Below are 12,533 nucleotides of genomic sequence, written 5' to 3' on the forward strand. Positions count from 1 at the left end.
GCTGTCCTGTCCTTAAAAATTGGCCTCCTGAGTAGGTACACAGGACAGGGCATTAACTCGGGTGGATGACCATGTACCCCAGAGGCCTCTCTAGAACTGGTTGCCTAGGAAGCAATTAAAAAATAAATAAATGAATGAAAACTGTTCCTGGGGGACACTCTAGCTGCTTGCAGAGGAAAGGAAGTGCAGACTTTAGAGGAGAGAGAAAGAGAGAAAGAGAGAGAGAGAGAGAGAACCAAGCTAAGAAGGAAAAGGAAAGGGAAGAAGCAGGCAAGTGGATGAGCAATTTAGTTGTGCCTGAGGCAGGGAAGCAAGCCTCTGTGGCAATGGCAGCAGCTAACAGGATGACAAGTTGTGTGTGTTTTCCATGCCCATTAACTCGCTTACCTGATTAAAAAAAAATGCAGTTACCAGCACCCCAGTGTGCCACTGCTGAAGGAGGTCTGCCCAAGCCACTAGCCTCCAATCTGTGATCCCAGGGATCCCTCAGCCAGAGACAGGCATCACCAGGCCATGGAAACATAGTCCCAACCTGTGCATGAAAGAAACGAAGGCTCAACCATTGGAAATCAAGAGCCGGCTTCGCAAGATCTGGTTGTTGGCTCTCTCTCTGGGGTTCTTTCTGCATGATGTTAAGTTCTCACACGATACAGTCTTGGGTTAGAAGGAAGGGAAAGGAGGCCAAGGTGGGCAAGGTAGAGACCGTGGGGAGAGCACAGGAACGGGGAAGTAGACTTGGCTTGCACGTAAACAGCTTGTATTTTTCTCAGCCCTTGCTGCTACAAAACCTGCATTAAGTTGACACCAGTTTGATACTAGACACTAAGTAAACACCTACTGCATGCTTTAAGCTTCTCTGGATCCTGGGTAACAAATATAAAAAAAAAATTCATGAGACATGGTTTCTGGCCTCAGCTAAGGGAAGGGAAAGGCAGCTGAAGGCTCTAGAAACAAGACATGATTGAGAGGACATGGGTTCTGGAGGCAGCTCTGTGACTTTCCAGCCATTTGACCATGACTGACTGCTGGGTCTCATTCCCTTTTCCTTTGTCTTTCCTGACATCCCCAGTAAGGGATTCATAGCATGCGTGAGCAAACTGAACACCTTTAAACGTGGCATCGAGGTTAACAATGATGTCAGGCTCCCTCTAGAAAAATAGCTACAGAAAACAAACAAATGCAAAAGATCCTCTGTGGCATTTGTTAAAGCAAAGAACATTTTCTCCTTTTGTTAGCTTCAAGTCACCTTGGTGACAGATGCTACAGGCCACCAGTGCTGGGCAGATGACACAGTCTCTTCGAGCCCTGGGTTTACTTGTGAAATGGAGATTGTGGTCCTCCCGGAGTCTTATGGGGATTAAGTGAGATGATACATTAAAAGCAGTTAGCAAAATGTTGGGAACAAGTACTAAACAAATGTGGGCTGTTATTATCATCAGGAACTGGGGATATCCAGGCTTCCTTCCAAGAACACTCGGGTTGGTAATCTACTGTTTTAAGTTAGAAAGCATTAAGGGCTCTACAAGGTCTGGGCAAGCAGGCATTCTTTAGTTAGCCAGACCTGTCTCCAGGAGGAGCCCCTGGGACTGTGGTGTTAGGAGCAATCTGTAGATAGGGCTGCAGAGAAAGAAGGTATAGGCTTTGAGACCTCTGCAGAGGCCCGGGAGCTTATGGATTCTTGACAACATTTTTATTTATTTATGTGGAATTGTCTTCCTGGGCTGCCTGCTAGAGAGATCTCCGGCATGGAGGCTCATCCACCAGGCTTCATGCCTTGTCCTTCGCTCCTACGTGAGGATGGGGGAGTTAAGGGCAGAGCAGCACACATGGGGCTTTTTGAGAGAGAAGGGACAAAGAAAAGGTGCCTGTTGCCATGTCACACCAGCGTGGAACTAGACAGGCTGCTTAACGGTTTGAATTCGAAATGCACCCCTCAGGCTCACACTTTGAACCTTTGTTCCCCAGCTGGCGGTGCTATTTTCGGAGGCTGTGGAGCCTCATGACATGAGGCTGGCAGAAGTAGATCATTAGACACAGGCCTTTGAAGGTTGTAGCCCAGACCCTAGTTTCAGCTGCTCTCAGCTTTCTGATCCTCCATAATGGTAGTCTACTCCCGTGTCCACAAATGGGCCATCCTCGCCAGGATGGAGGAGATTCCCTGAAAGCAGAAGCTGATATAACCCTTTCCTATCTCAAATTGTAGCCGACATGCTGGTTATACCAACTCAAAAGTAAGCTGCATACTGCCAGACCTCACAAAGGGCCTTTCCCTTCTCACCTCAACGAAGACTAAGTCCCAGGACAATGATGTTCAGCTGTGCCCATGGGGACAGCCAGTCCTCCCACACAAGACGCAGCTGGGCTTAGGCTGCTCCAGGGAGTAGTTTCAGTTGCTTAGGAGAGAAGCTTATGGAGAACTAGATCAAATAAGCAAAATAATGCTACTAGCAATGCTGTTACCACACTCACTGCCTGTTTCCAGTTTAATGGGTGCTATTCTAAGTATTTTGCACACTGAAGTCATTTTTTTTAACCTAATGAGTCCAGTTAGTGTTGCCTTCTGGAATGTTGCCTGGTCTTGTTGGCTCAATCGCGTACAGGTCTTGAGCAAGTAGTGATAGCTGCAGTGAGTTCATTAGTCTGAAAGCCATACCGGGTCTAGAAGACAGAATCTTACTGTATCCCTCCCATACTCTGGCTCTTACAGTCCCCCCACCCCCTTCCTTCCATGTTCCCTGAGCCTTGGGGCAGTGGGGTTGAGGTTAGTGGATTGATACAGACGTCCCATTTAGGGTTAAGCACTCAGGAGTCATTTGTTCTCGGCACTCTGATGAGTCATGAGCACTAACTGCTGACCACGGAGAGAGGCTTCTCTGGTCAAGGTTGAGGCATAAACATAACTCTTGAGAAGGCAGTTTGACAACATGTCCATTTAAAGAGACAACCGCTTTCGGTTCTGGAGACTTGAGGGTGGATGTGATCAAGATAGGTCGTTTACATGTTTGAAATTGGTGAAGAGCACATGAAAGCTATTTCATAAACGAAACAGACATCCTTACTATCACCCCAGGGCAGTGCCCTTATCATCTCCTTTCTGTAGATGAGCAATTGGAGGAACAAGCTTTTAGGAACTAGTCCCAGCATCCCAATAAGTCATCAGTAGTACCCCTCTCTCCATCTCACAATGGGGCTTTTGTAGGCAAAAGATCATGTTCAGGGCAAAGCCACATGTCAACACTTTAAAGGAGAAAGATAAAGTAAGAGATGCTCAAATACAACCATGGGTTGATTTAGATAGACTTTCCCCCTTTGTCTTTATTTTTGTCTATAATTTTCTTTCCTTTTTTTTTTTTTTTTTTTTTTTTTTTTGAGACAGGGTTTTTTGGTGTAGCCTTGGCTATCCTGGACTGCTTTGAACTCACAGAGATCTGCCTGCCTCTGCCTCCTTAAGTTCTGGGAATACAGGCTTGTGCATAATTTTCTTAGGTAAAATGTTTGTTATGATGTGAAAAAAACAACAACAAACCAAGTTTTATTGAGAGAGCTCAATTCCCTAGCACTTCATCACCCAGGTGTGGAGGACTGTTAAGGCTTTAGAGGAAATTGGACCCATCAACTCCAACCTCCAGGTGAAGAAGGTCTGTCCCTCTGCAGAGCTAGCTGTGTAAGGCTTAAAGACCTGGGACTGATTGGGTTGTTTTCTGAAGTCAGAGACTACACTCCAGGTTCTGCCCTTGCTGTTGCTGAAGGGAGTTTACTGGGAGGTATAGATACAGCCAGGCAGTCAGCTTACAGCTGATACTGTAATTCTTAAACAGCTCCCGTCTAGGAAACAAGCCCCAGGACCTCACCAAAGGCAGTAAGGGGCTCCTTCTTGGCTCACATAAACACCACTGGGCCTTGAGGTTTCAGAGAAGGGTCCTGAGATAGGAGGGACAAGGCTTTTGGCAATTAGACCTTCTCAACATGGCAGGCATTTGCTCACTTCAGCTTCTGCACCTTCGACACTTCACCTACCGGTCTGCTGCTCTCTCCTTCTGCTTGAGTTTCCATACTGGTCCCAGGACTGACTCTCTCTGGGACCTGAGGGTCCAGGAAAGGGGACTGGGCAGGAAGGAGCAAGAGAGGAGCACAGAAAGAATGAGAAGTTACAGGCAAGCCTGGTTGGAGGTTCTGACCCAGCCAGGCGCAGAGGCTCTTCCAACACTTGCACTTATTCCCTTGGGTGCCAGGAGCCTCTCTCCAGATCCAGCTTCTCTTTAGAGAGAAGGGAGATGGTAGAAGTAGAGAGGAGATGCCCAAGACACAGAGAGCAGAGGCAGAAGCTGGGCTGCATGGCAAGCCTGGGAGCCGGGCAACATCCAGGGGCCCCTTAGGACTGGGAGCAAGCAGCTGATGTCCCAGTGGAGCAACTTGGGAAGCCTGTGAAGTGAGGACAAGAGGCTGGTCCTGCCCCTCTCATCCATCCTGCACACACCCTTGTGGGAGGGGAGGGTGGCTTGTCCATTCTGCAGCCCTACCTGCAGGGCAGAAGAAAGCTGCTCAAGGAGACAGATGGGACCAATGTGGCGGCCGGATAAAGGCAGCAGTCTCCCCAGCTCAGGCATTCTCTGCTTGAATATGTGGTATTATGTATGCCTGGCTAAAGATCATTAAAGCCTTTGTTGGGGTGGGGGGAATGAGGGCCGACAAGGAGAGTGGATTAATATTAGAACACCCTGTCACAGCTGGAGAAAAGGCGGGATTGATTTTATAGGGAGTTTAGTCAGAGCTGCGTGTGAAACCCCGCGGGTTGCGCTGGAGTGTATCCATCTCCTCCATTAGGAAGGCCCCACGGGAATATTCAGCTGCAGTGTTTATTACGACCAAAGCTGCGTATCATAGAGCATGAGCCGCCTTTATGCAGCTCCCTTTGTAGCGGCTGCCCAGGCTTCTAGCGACTCTGTCCTGGGGACTCTGTCCTGGGGCCTCACACAGCTGCCTTAACCAACCAAGAGGGTCCAGGGCTGGACCACAAAGGTGCAGACACTGCCAAAAGCTCCTGAGCTCCATAGTCTGGCAGGGCAGCTCTAGAGCGGCCCCTGTGGAAGACACTAATGCGCCCCCTACTGTCTTTCCTAGAAAATACTAGAGCATCTCTCAAACATACTTGGGATTTTTTTTTTTTTTAACCCCCCTCAGCCTATTTTAAAGTCTGAAGATTGAGCCAAGAAAATGTGGTCTGTCTCCTTTTCAGAAAACGTGAATCAAAGCTTGGGAAACTTGATTTTTCTAGAGTTTGTTTGCTTAAAGACTGGCCGAGAGATTCTTTAAGAGTCAGCTGCCTCTTGTTACCTTGATCAGCTATCGTGACTGCTCTGGGCGTAGTTTCTTCATTGGCTCTGCCTTACAGGGGTGTTCTAAGGATTGAGCGGTTATCACAAGAAAGTTCCGGGTACATAAGAGTCATTCAATGCTAGTTAATGCCACTCTGTCATCAGCTGGCAATTCCAATATATTCTAAATGGGACTCCATTTGCAAACATGGAGTTTAGACCAAGCCTCCCCGGAACACCTTTACTGTGGAAGGTATAGCTGTCTGTGGACACAAAAGGTCTGCAGGGTTGTGTTCATCTGCTTCCTTTCCCACTGAGATGCTCACGGAGAGAGGGGACAAAGCATAGAGCCAACCAGCGTAGCTCTCACCTTAGCTGTGGTCCTGTGCACCTCCTCTTCCCGCAAGGGGGCGCAGATATAACTGGCTGGGTCTGAGGTGGTGTGAGCAGAGTCTGGGCCTGCTCCTTCTGGAGCGCCGTTGATTGAGCAGGTGAGTAGCGTAGAAGGTCTTGTTCAAGGAGACGAGAGTAGTGGCCAGGAAGGTGGCTAAGTCAGGAAATGCCCAGGGTTTGATCCCCAGCACCCACATGAAGAGCCTGGTGACAGGAGCTTGTCTTCTCATAGCTGGAGAGGCAGAGACGGCAGATCCCCGGGGCTTGCTATTCTGCCAGCCCAGTCTAATTGGTGAGATCCAGGCCAAGTGAGAGCCCCTGTATCTAAAAGCAAGGTGGGTGGTGCCTGAGGAAGAATTCAACTCAAGATTGTCCTCTGCCCTTCATCTGCATTGACACACACTTGCATGATCATCAGAGCACACCCACGTGCATGATGGACACTCATTAAAACCACACACACACACACACACACACACACACACACACACGTACTCACACACATCACTTGCCCACCCCCATCTCCATACAGAAGGAAGCCAAGAGTCTGAGCCAGGAGAGCTCACACCTCTCTTTGCAGATCTTTCCTAGCTCTTTGGGTAAATGCCTGGCACCGTGCTCAGTAATTCTGCCTTTCAGAACTTAACACCAAAACCCAGATTCCCCAGGAGCCAAAGGACCTGGGTTCCATTCTTGATCTTCACATTTACTCCTCTGTTCCTCTGAAGAAGTTATTCCCTGTGCCTCAGTTTCCTGATCTTCAAAAAGAGCATAATAATGACACTTTTGTTAAAGGGTAATAATAAAAGAGATGATATGAAGGGATTCGTACTTAATACCTTACAGTGTCAATTGCATGGCATCACAGTGGTCATCTTATGGTGGCCTTTGGCATACTGAGCTCCTCTTGAGAACAGAGGCTTAGATTCATTGTTGCCATGTCCCTAAGGTCCAGCCTAGGTATCCTGTGCATAATGAGAACTTGATACAGGCCTTTGGAATTGTTAGATTGATTGGACAGAATGCAGGAATACTGGGGTTGTCCCGAAATAGCCAAGGACCTGTATAGTCCAAAGCGAAAGGCAGAGCAAGGGTCAGATGCCAGACAGGAGACTGCCAGTGTTCCCAGGGTCAAGATTAGGAGGGGAGGTGGTGGTAGGGGTTTCCATGTCTAAGGAGCACTCGGAGCAGAATCAGAACCCAAAGAACAAAAGTGAAAAGAGGGTGGAGGAGTGTCCAAACCCAGGAAGAAGCCTTGGGCAATCCAAGAAGAAGAGAAGGGGGCATCCTTCTGACAGTGGTGGGATGTTTGCTACAAGGATCGTCGGGTAGGTAGTCTCAGAGTGGAGCCTCCTACTTCCACACACCACGTACCTGTCCTCAGAGGACCAAAGTTCTCGGAGGAATGGCATCACATAGCTGCAAGAATATCTGCTGTGTGAATATCAACAAAAACCCAGAGCGGGACGTCGCAGTGCTTGTGAGCTTTCTAAAACAACAGACATTACAAAACCGGTTCTGTGAAATACTTAAATAATGACCAGAAGATTAAAGCAGAAATTAAAACAACTCAAACCCCACATGTAGGAGATAGTCACCATTAACGTTTTGGTCTGCACCTTCAGCGGATGGAGGGGTTTCCAGGCTCCTCCAGTGTCCCTTCTTGTTGTCCTAAATGAACTCACATTCTGAAAAACAAAAGAAAACCCTGATGGCTGGTTAGCGAATGCAGCCTCCAAGTGAGGGCCCAATGCTGTCCCCACAGTCCCCCTCCCACTCTAACCAGATTGCAACCTCCCAGCCCCTCCTGACTAAGCCAGCAGTGCTTCAGGCATTTTGTTCTGCGGAATGCATACAGATCCATGCACACGACTTCACATAAAGGAGCCAGGCTCGGCAGGCTGCTCTGTTATCTGTTTTCCCCCCTCCCTTTTACTCCACAAAATGTCAAAGACACCTTTCCACGTCAATAAGTATAGAACCACATTATCATTTTTAATGATTGCATACTACTTCTTTTTTTTTTTTTTTTATGTCTCGTGCTTTACTGAATTGCTCTTCTATTGATTGGCATGTAAGTAAAATTTTGCTGTTACAAATAAGGCTTCCACAAACATTCTTGTACTTAAACTGTTTCCTACTTAGGCAATTATTCCCATAGGGTAAATTCGAGAACTATTAAATGAACAATCATACACAGTTTGTACTCTGATAGATAAAACTGTATAGCTTTTTACCTGCTAGCCATGCAAAGGGAGAATCATCTACTTCGTCATCTGGGTAACAAGCAAGGTGCAATTTGTGGGCTTTAAAGAAAGATCAATGCTGATCAGATGTGTAAAACCATCTCATTTCTCATCTTGGATTATGGCTGCGGCTGGGTGTTTTCCCTGTCTCTCAGCCATTTGTATTTCTTCATTTGTGATTTATTTGAACTTTGAAAATCACCAGGGCTGGTCAAATGGCTCAGCAGGTAAAGACACTTGCCACCATGCCTAGGAACTTGAGTTTGAGCCTGGGGCCCAGAGACTAGAAGGAGAGAACTCTCCAGAGTTCTATGGCTCCCACACATGCATCTTTACACACACACACACACACACACACACACACACACACACACACTAAGTGAATAAATAAATGAGTGTATTTTTTAAACACAAATAAATGGAAGTGCCATTTTATAAAATAATTTTTGTGTAAGAAAATAGTCATAACACATTCCAAAATGATTAGAATACAGGCTACATATTATTATTATTATTATTATTATTATTATTATTAGGTGGTATTTTTTAAGCAAACATATAAATAGGTAGGCAAAGACCGAAGACTTAACCCATTCCACAGGGTTAACAGGCTTGGAAAACATGCAATTAACATAGTGATAATAAAAGAACAACAACAAGAACCCCACAGGCTAATGGAGATTATCACTGGGTTACTAGGAACATGCATATGTTTCTAAATTTTATTTTTTTAAATTGCTTTACACAGTAAGAGGCTTTCCTACAGTATTTTCACACACATTTAGTTTTGGTTGGTTCTGTCCCCTTCTCTCCCTTGATCCTTGTGCCCAATCTCCCTTGGCCCCAGCCCCATCCTTGGACCTCAATAGCTCTCCCTTCTGTTTTCATATCACATGTGTTCCATATGTAAAGAAAACAATGACAAAACAATAACAGCCAGCTGGGGTGGTAAGCGGGGGATGGCTGACCATCAAGTCTGGTGATGTAAGTTCAGTCTCTGGGACTCAAGGTGGCGGAAGGAGAAAACCAGCTCCTGCATGTTGCCCTGTGACTTCAAGGTGCGCTGCAATTGCGCGTTCACACATACAAAGAATAAGTAAATAAAATGGAATTTTAAAAGCAGCACACCCAGGAATTTTTTGAAAGCCTTCTCTCAGTTTTCAAATCCTCTGCAACAAGAATGACAAATTTTGTAATTTTAAGTGACCTATTTTAAAAAACAAACAAACAAACGAACAAACAAACGAACAAAGCGAGAGCCATCCATAAAGCTACCGAGTATCCTTTCTGTAGTTTGCACTTTTGTGCAGCTCCTTATGTGTAAATAGCTACAGAAAGACATTTTGAGCTAAGAGGACCTTTAAATGACATTTATTTGCCTCTTTCCCCCATTTAAAAAATGAGCAAACTGCAGCCCGGAGTGATTCAATGACCCAGCCAAGGTCTGCAAGCCAGAGAGAGAGGGGAGTGAGGCCACATCCGGAGACACCTGCAGAGAAGGCCAAGGCCATGGCCCACTCCCCTCCTCTCCCCACCTGCCTCTCTGCAGGAGCAGGCGGACCTGTGCAGGCCCAGTCGTGAAAATCTGAAACCTGGGGCCTTTACTGAACAGGAGAGTGAGCTTCAGGGCTAGGAGTGAAGCCTGCTGGTCGGGCTGGGCTTTGAGGATCTGAGGACTCTTTGTCCCCCAGACTAGTCAAGGCTAGGCTGCCTGGAGGATGGCATGGGGTCTCGATCAGATCTTCCTGACCCAGGATTCTACGGAGTAGAGTGCCTTGGTGGGGCCTGAGGTGCCCCGGAGCCTGGGTTCAGCATGCTCCTCAGCCTGTCCTCAGGGACAGCAGAATGGGAAGGTTTTGCTGTTGAGGGGTTTCCCCTTCCCTTTCTCTCAGAGCCCTGTGTGGGGCTCTGCTTCACGCCGAGGTTGGAGAGAGCAGCACACTGCCTCTGGAAAGCGTTTCCCCTGCCACATGACATCAGTGGGTTATATTGCAACTTTCCACATGGCTGCCCCGACACAGGCTGCTGTGTTTATGAAAATCCTCTTGATACCAGCTCGGAGCCTCCCTGGCGCTGGAGGCTTCGTGCTGGCTGGGCTGTGTTCTATGTGGCTGACACAGGTTCTGGGGAAGGCTGGCTTCTCCGCAGGCATCTTCAGGGGTGCCGGCTCTCCTCATCCAGTGCAGGAACATCTGTCTACATGGCTCAGTTACAGATCTTCAGGTGCCTAGAACTGGGTCTCCAAACAGGAGGGGATAGCAGGTTGGGGGTCAGAACTCCTTCTCCCCGCCACCCCCAACCCGGTGTGGCCAGTTCTCTTACTTAAAATGTGGCTTTGGCTAAGCTATTTTACTGAGCTCACTGGCATTTTTTTTCTAGTCTCCCAAACCTGGGGAAATGACCCCTGCCCCTCAGTGATGATGAAGACAGGGACTCAGAAGAGCTGGGAGCGAGGGCCTGGCTTGCTGTCTCTGTTAGCCTTTGGTTCTTTCCCCAAAAGTGAAGGGTAAGATTATTTACTTTTTCAAGAAGCCTGTTTGCTTCTCTCCCTCCCTCTTTTCCTTTCCTCCCTCTCTCCCTCTTTTCCTTTCCTCATTCCCTTCTTCTACTCCATCCCTCTCTCACTTCCTTCTTTTAAACACACACACACACACACACACACGCGCGCGCGCGCACACACACACACACACACACACACACACACACACACACACACGCACGATGATGTTGTGACACTTTCAAAATCCTCAGCCTCTATCAGGACTGATAGGATCTTCTGGTTAATACTCAAGGATTCACATGTCCTAGGCAATCTCAACTATGTGTTGATGCTTAGAAGAGTTAAGTCTGAACAAATACACACTCCTCCTTAGCACAGGAAGCCTTTGGATGTGAGTGTCTCTCAATACTCCCCAAGTGCTGCGATCCCAAGAGAGGGTACATGGCCTTGCCTAGCCTCAACTGCCTGGTCCCTCTGTTAGTACTCATGATGCTGGTAGATAGCTTCCATTGGAACAATGAAACACTGTAATGGTAGCTAAGATGTAAACAGCTCTCCATCCCCCTATTGCCATGCTCTGTAATAATCATTCATTCATTCATTTATTCATCCATTCACTCACTCTTTCTTTCCTAGGACCACACCCAGTTGGGGGACCAACAGTCAGCAATACTTTCAAGCTCTTCACCACACCACCTCCTCCGCCAGTGTAAGGAGAACAGTAGCTAAAATGGGCTGATTTCTGGGTGGGTACCAGCTCCTGCACTGTAGCCTCTGTATGTATAGTTATCACAGTGGCCCTAAGAGGCATGCCCTTCCAGGGCTCATTCTGCTTTCCACTGCTTGTAAATGGAGCGTCAGGGAGGGGAGGTACACTGTCTAAGATCATAAACGATGCAATGTGGGTTCAAATCCAGACCATGTGACCTCAGAGCTGATGACTTAAGGCTTTGCGTAATCCATCCGACACCCCAAAAGCTAAGAGCAGATCTAAGGTGGGAATGATCTGTTTCCGAAGGGAGGACTGGAAAGGGTTTCATGGAGGAAGGGGTGGGGGAGGAGAAGTCTAGTGCGTGAAAAGCCCCTGGAGCGGAAACTTATTCCATACTCTGGAGTTACACATGGCTGGAAGGCTCACCTCTGACCAGCAGTTGCTATAGTCTATTCTGCAAAGAAAGGGAGCTGGAGCAACTTCAGCTTTGCTTACTCTGTCCCAGAGGAGCGCACGTTTCTCAAAAAGGCGATACTTGCATGCAGAGCTGTTACCCCTGACATGGTGACGTTCCCATTCTTGTAATATTCTTGCTTTGTATGAGTGTGTAGACATTGAAGTGAGTGTGCACATGTGTATTCAGGAGTGTGTAAATGTGTGTGCATATGCAGGCTCTCTCACTGAAGCTGAATCTCACCAAGTCAGAAAGAGTGGCTGGCTGGGATTACAGGAATGGCATTTGACTTGATGTCTTGGCTAGTTTTATGTCCACTTGATAGAAGCTAGAGTCATCTGAAAGGAGGGAACCTCGATTCAAAAGTGTCTCCGCAAGATCCAGCTATAAGCCAGGCGTGGTGCCTTACACCTTTAATCCCAGCCCCTAGGGAGGCAGAGACAGGCGGATCTCTGTGAATTTGAGGCCAGCCTGGTCTACAAAGTGTGCCGAGGACAGCCAAGGCTACACAAAGAAACCTTGTCTCGAAAAAACAATAAACAAACAAACAAATAAAAAGATCCAGCTATAAGGCATTTTCTTAATTACTGGTTGATGGGAGAGGACTGTGCCCATGAAGGGTGATGCTATTCCCAGGCTGCTAGCCCTAGATTCTATAAGAAAGCAGGCTGAGCAAAGCCAGTAAGCAGCTTCTCTCCCTCCCTCTTTTCCTTTCCTCCCTCTCTCCCTCTCTTCCTTTCCTCATTCCCTTCTTCTATGTGGCTGACACAGGTTCTGACCCCTCCATGGCCTCTGCACCAGCTCCCGCCTCCAGGTTTCTGCCCTGTTTGAGTTCCTGTCCTGACTTCTTTCAGTCATGAAATGTGATGTGGAAGGGTAAGCCAAATAAACCCTTTCCTCCTCACGTTGCTTT

Source organism: Meriones unguiculatus, chromosome 1 (assembly GCF_030254825.1).
Source record: "Meriones unguiculatus strain TT.TT164.6M chromosome 1, Bangor_MerUng_6.1, whole genome shotgun sequence".
Lineage (NCBI taxonomy): Eukaryota > Metazoa > Chordata > Mammalia > Rodentia > Muridae > Meriones > Meriones unguiculatus.